The following is a 6560-nucleotide window of genomic DNA, read 5'->3' as shown; positions in this document are numbered from 1 at the left end:
TACATACATAGACACACTCACATACAACCATCACACACACTCTCACACACATACACTCACACACCCATCACACAGACACTCATACATCTATCACACATACACACCACACATCACACACATAAACACACACATACACACACTACCACCACCACCACCAAGTCACGATCTCCACTCCTATTGATATTTGTGTCTTCAAACCAGGTCTATTTCCACCACAGCTTTGTGTTGCCTTAAGTGGGCCAGGCAGGGTTTATAACTTGCTGGTTGTACAGATTTCTTCCTGCCCTGTGGTCCCCTGATGAGTGGGAACATGGAGACTGAAGCCAGTCAGGCTGTAGGACACACTGACTTTGTCTAATATTGTCCTGGTCACATATAATTTCTGTACAGTATTGTGGTGCTGGGAGATGCTATACTTCAGACATTGTCCTGTTGACTCTCACCGGCTCTTATTTCTTCTATAGGTACCACCCCCACACATTCTGCTGTTTATATAAATACTTTTTAAAGAATTATTTTCTATTATTTTTAGAATTGTGTGTGTGTGTGTGTGTGTGTGAGAGAGAGAGAGAGAGAGAGAGAGAGAGAGAGAGAGAGAGAGAGAGAGAGAGAGAGTATGGGTTTGTGTATTTAAGTCTAGGTGCCCTAGAAGGCCAGAGGCATCAGATGCCCTGGAGCTGGAGTTTTAAGCAACTGTGAGCCATACAAGGTGGGTACTGAACACTCAATTCAGGTATTCTGTAAGATTCTTAACCACTGAGCCCTCTCTCCAGCCCTGAGCCCTGTCTCCAGCCCTGAGCTCTGTCTCCAGCCCTGAGCCCTCTCTCCAGCCCTGAGCCCTGTCTCCAGCCCCGAGCCCTGCCTCCAGCCCTGAGCCCTCTCTCCAGCCCTGAGCTCTGTCTCCAGCCCTGAGCCCTGTCTCCAGCCCTGAGCCCTCTCTCCAGCCCTGAGCCCTGCCTCCCGCCCTGAGCCCTGTCTCCGATGCTGTCTATGTGAATACTTGTAAGGTAGCTGACATTTTGTTTTCTTCACTTGACTTTTTCTCACAGGAATGCTGTTATCTGGAAACAACTGTGAGCTGAGAATCATTTTCCTGTTTTCTACAAGTGCAAAGACTTCTGGGAGTATTCAGGCCACTGCTTAACGATGTTCATTAGCATGCAGACTGCTTTCCTATACTTGCTAGCCCAGATACACTGTTTTGAGTAAATAGAAGAAAACATGGAGGATGATAAGTGAAAAAATTATCAAGACCTTTGGAGTGAAAATGGTCACACAGTGTGCAGTGCCCAGTGACTCAGACAATGTCCTAACATTAGAGTTGAACACCGGGTGTTGGGAGGCAGAAAACTGTCAAGGATTACCTTGTCTCTAGAAGTTATAGTTCTCTCCAGGCCTGCTTGACTCATTCTTTTCTGTGTGGCAGCTAGCCGCCATCTCTGGGACTCAGGCTCAGTCCAGTTGGCACCAAGCTTCGGGCAGGTTTAGGCAGGCTTCAGGGATCACATGACACCAAATGTCACTGCAGCACTTCCCTAGGAATGTTTGTTTCCAGACATCTGCTTTCACTCTATGGGTTTGCTGCTTAACCTGTCATTGGGACAAGTCTATCCACAGCTATACAGCTCGGGTATGAAGGACTCTGTCCTCCCTTAATAAGCACTGGAAAAGAAACCCGGCTCTCAAATCTCCAGGAGACCCTTTACGGCAGTGGTTCTCAGCGCCTGTGGGTCACAACCCCTTTGCTAGTTGAAAGACCTTTTCACACCTTCACTCTGAGGGAACTTTTCAACAGGGGTTGCATATTACACACTGTGTATCAGATATTTATATTAGGATTCATAACAGAAGCAAAATTACAGTTATAAAGTAGCAATGGAATAATTTTATGCTGGGGGGAGTTACCATAGCTGTATTAAAGGGTCACAGCATTAGGAAGGCTGAGAACCACTGCTCTACAGGATCTCTACAGCAGCGCATACATCCGGGACACTTGGCGTCTGTCACTGTAAACTGCCGTGCAGCACCAGGACGTGCACAGTCTACTTCCCCTTGGAAACAAGGAGAAGCCCCAGGGCCTCTCCTGGGAAGACTTGCCACAGCAACCCTTCATCTCTGGCCATTCTTACCCGGCAGGAAGCCAAATGACAGGAAGCACCACCCCCACCCCCGCCACGCCACCCGCGTTGCAAAGAGCCGTTAAATCTTTGACCTAGATTCTGCAAATATTCAAGGAGAAAGCAGGGAGGACACAAATGCTGGCTGCAGCTCACTTCAGTGAGTCCTCATTCCTCTTTCCGTTTCATTTTAGCTGCATTTGTTTGAGCAGCAGGTGAAGCGCCTTTCAAAAGACCGTCATCTCCGAGGGAAGTCATCTGTTTTACATTAATTGTCCATTAGTCTCCAAGCCTCTATCCATTAACATCCTCAGCCACTCATTACGGATATTGTGCTCGGGTCCCGCTGTCAGCTTTTCAATGCAGGGCTGTTTTCCTGCATCTGACTTAATTGCTCTAAGTGCCTGTTTCTTTGAGCGTACCAATTAATGTGGGCTTTCTTCTTGCGCTGGCTTGGACAGAAATGCCAAGGTGAGGATATTTCGGCTGTTATTTACTCTAAATCATTAGACTTTGCCTCCTTAAGTCCCTGCAGTGAATATTTTGCATCTATAACTTTGCATTTGTCTGACAGACTTCTAGAAACAATATGTTTTGAACAGACCTGGTTTTTGATCGAAAAGAGGCTCCAAAGATTTATAGTCCACCCACGTTATTGGGATGAGGGGTTTATGTTCCCTTTGCTCTTGATTAGTTTAAACATGTAATTTTTAAGTGCATGTGGCACTCAACACAACAGCTTGGATGAAATTGGCATTGTAGCTAGGGAAAAAAATGAAGCTTTCATCTTTAAAATTACAGCTGTCGGGGCAGCAGCACAATACTTTAATTGCCGCATCTCCCCCGATAAGACTGATCATCTACCTCAACCCTAGTGGCTGCTTTTTTGAAGGAAAAAAAAAAAAAATATATATATATATTATATATGTTGTATATTATATATTATTATATAATATATTAATTATATTATATTAATAATTAATATAATATTATATAATGTTATATATATATATATATATGAAGAGGTTTACATGAAAAAAAAATCATTAAAATAAGGAATTGTCATGTTCCTAGAAAGTCTTGGTAGACATGGAGCCAAATGAAATTGCTAGTTTGACAGGATATCTGCCATGCTTTATAGAATGAACAAGAAAAACAGTAATTTGTGTTGGTAAGTCTTAAAATTTGTATCATATTACATATACCAGTGCTGAACTTTGGATTTTTTTTCTCAATACTAAAGTATTCAATATAAATTCCTTTCAAGATTTCATGATAATGTGTCCATAAAATCAGGCATCAATAGTAACTGCAGACATTAATTGAGTTTGTTATGATTTTAAAATCTTGGCCAGAGTTTGGTTCCACCTTACAAGTGAATTAGTTAATAAATGGCCTTGTTACTATGCGGCAAGTATTGTCAATTTGCTTGATTTTTTTTTTTCTAACGATTACTCCTATTTTTTTTCCTAATGAATACAGCATACTCACTAACTAACTAGAGCAGATGCATCCAGACTGACTTGTTATAAGATATAGTAAATAATAATAATAGTGACAAAGTTTTAGGGTCTTTATTTCTTGGTGATTATTTGAAAAATATTCACTTTTGCCATAAAGAAAATTATTCAGAACAAAAATGACTAGCTGAACTGGGAACCATTTAGAACAGGTTAGCTCTGCCTCTCCACTGAACTGGGAACCATTAGAACAGGTTAGCTCTGCCTCTCCGGTGCGTCACCTTCTTTCCAAGCCATCCCTGATCCACTCCTGCCCTCTGTCTGGGTCTGGTCCTGTACTCCACATTAAATGGCCCAGGTCATAGAAATGTAAGATTTTGACCCGTTTGGCATTTCCTTCAGCTTCTTTACTTCACCCCACCTTTTCCCCCCCTTTGAGAGTAGACAGTACGTGGGATGTATGGGTTGTGATTGGAGCCAGGCTTTTCCACCCATGAGGTAACATTTGTCCTCTCCATGGATCTGTCACCCTGATTGTCACCCTGATTACTGCCACAGGTGTTTTGCAACTCGGGCAGAGTTACCCCATCAAGGATCTTGTGGTGAGTTCCGTGTTGGTAAATTACAGATCAGTTTGTTTCTTGAAAATTCCTCTGACATCCCACCATAGCCTCTCCACCCCTGTATTTAAGGAAATAGTATAATACATTCTTGCAAACTCAAAGGCAAACATTAGGGACTGAAAAACCTCATACACACCCTCCCCCTGAGACTGCTGCTTAGCCTTCGCTGGCATTTACAGTGTGGTTCACACTTGCCAGGATGACTAGGTGAGAGGGGGCCCCCATCCACAGCACCAGCCGGGAGCAGAGCTGCAGGGTGCTCCAGCAGCTCCCTCAGCACTGTGCCCATCACCTTTGTCTCTACCTCAGTTGCCCTGAACTAATAATGCTTCTATATTTCCACTTCTGAGTTGGCCACAATGCCTTGGTTCAACAGCTAGGCTGTTGTTGACCTGAGCAGAATCTCTCCAGTTCTGCTCTCGAAAGAGCAGGGGTTCTTTTGGGATTCTTACTTATAGCCATGTAACCTCTGCTAACTCCTGAGTGCTGGTACATGAACTCCCCTGTGTTTAAGGCTGGATCTGTCCCCGTCTGCAGCAGACACACCCAGGATGACCTCATGCATCCCCCCACCATCCTCTCACTAGGTGTATTCAGGGTAAAACTCTCGTTTGTTTCTCACTGAGAATTATGGCAAAGGCGATCATATCGGTTTACAGGAAGGGTGGAAAGGGTTTTGTAGATCTAACTAAGGTCCTTAATCAATTGATTTTTAAACAAATAAGAGAAAGTTTATCCTGGCTGTGTCTGATCTAAATATTCTTTTAAAAGGAGACTCTGGCCCTCCATAAAGCAAGCAGGCTTTGTTGCTGGCTTTGAGGAAGCCCTGTGTCAGGAGCTCTGCAGCCATGAAGAAATGAGTTCTGCTGGCAACAGCACATCCAGTCAAGTCTCCAGATGAGGCTGCTAATGGCCAATATCTTCTGAGCCTGACCCTCGATGCAGCGAGACAATAGCAATTGGTATTGTGTCACTGTCTGTTATGTGGAAATAGGAAACTAACACACCAACCTCTCAATAAAGATGTTTGGTTTTATGACTTGGTGTTTCCATTGCATTCTTTACACATGGAGATTGTTATGCAAGAATGATGCTCCAGGGACTTCTTGTGCTCTGTAGCTTGAAAACGTGACCAACTTACACCTCAGGCAGCAGTTGTGACTTAGCCCATAAGCTTCCTGTAGACTTTTGCTTTCACATAAACTGAAGGGAGATTCAATGTCCAGACGTGAGGATAGTTCCTTTCAGTCTCATGGACACACGTGCCTTTCCATGCATCTTTATGTCACCAGTTGTATAACATTTAGAGTCCACGACATCAAAAATGAGTTGACGCCACAGACATTCTGTTGATCTGGCCTGACCGTGCCTGCCATCTACTGTATGAGACATTCAATAGAAAATGCACAGCCCAGCCTCCATCCCACACCAGAACAGTGCCAGCACCGCCCACTAAGCTTCTCAAAGGGCCCTGCTCACTTGTGAGAGCCACAGGCAAGGACTAACTAACATAACTGCCATGTGATTACAAACTGGCATTGCGGATCTAGTGTGCTGAAAACCCTAAAGATTCTCACACATTGCCTTGAATCCTGCTTGCTCTGCTCTCACTGGGATCCACGGCAAGGCTCCCGCCCTGGCTCCTAAAGAGATGGCTGCTTCCTGCTGTTGTGGTTCCCTGGGTGTCTCAGTGTGAGTGTCGGTGTCGCTAAACACAGTGTCTCTAAACAAGTGATGACTTTGTGCTATTTTCAACTATCCTGCCTGTATACGTTGAGATACCTACCTCCCTTTAGTCAAGAGACCTGGTTGTTTTAACCATAAAGTGAAACAGATGGTCAGCATTCTCAATATCGTTTCTGCATTACTATTCTTTTCATATTCTGGTGGTGGTAGTGGTGGCTGTGGTGGCAGCAGCGGCGGTAGTAGCAGCGACGAGTGTGGTGTAAGTGAATGTCTCTATGTGTGCAGGTGCATATTTGATGTGTGTGTAGGAGGACGCAGTGTCCTGGTCTATTCACCTTACTCTTCACCTTGCTTCCCTGAGACACATTATTCTCTCAGTGAACCCCAAGCTAGGTTAATGACCTATATGCACTACTCTTGTCTCCATTCCTTAACCTTTCTACACTGCTGTGTTTGCAGGCAATGTAGGGTTGAGGTTGTAAAATTGCCCCGATTCTTACATAGGTGCTGGGGATTTGAACTCAGGCCCCCATGATGCACAGGAAGTGCCCTTCTCTTGTAGCCGCCCGTGGCCACAAGTCAACTGGATTCACCTGAAAGGGGGGCTGGGAATGAAAGGGGAAGGACAGCGAGAAGAGATGAGGCCAAGACAAAGTTCTCTGATCAAGGCCCCA

At 44.5% G+C, this 6560-nt stretch overlaps 1 long non-coding RNA gene across 1 annotated transcript; it reads left to right on the top strand.

Moving 5' to 3' along the window:
- The first annotated feature begins 952 nt into the window (after positions 1 to 952).
- LOC117693767 (uncharacterized) lies at positions 953 to 5239 on the top strand. The gene is made up of 3 exons (XR_004604467.2): positions 953 to 2588; positions 4136 to 4179; positions 4972 to 5239. It is a non-coding gene; the product is annotated as an uncharacterized LOC117693767 (long non-coding RNA).
- The last annotated feature ends 1321 nt before the right edge of the window (positions 5240 to 6560 follow it).

This window comes from Arvicanthis niloticus, chromosome 21 (assembly GCF_011762505.2).
Source record: "Arvicanthis niloticus isolate mArvNil1 chromosome 21, mArvNil1.pat.X, whole genome shotgun sequence".
Taxonomy (NCBI): domain Eukaryota; kingdom Metazoa; phylum Chordata; class Mammalia; order Rodentia; family Muridae; genus Arvicanthis; species Arvicanthis niloticus.
This window is presented reverse-complemented; position numbering and strand designations above follow the sequence as displayed.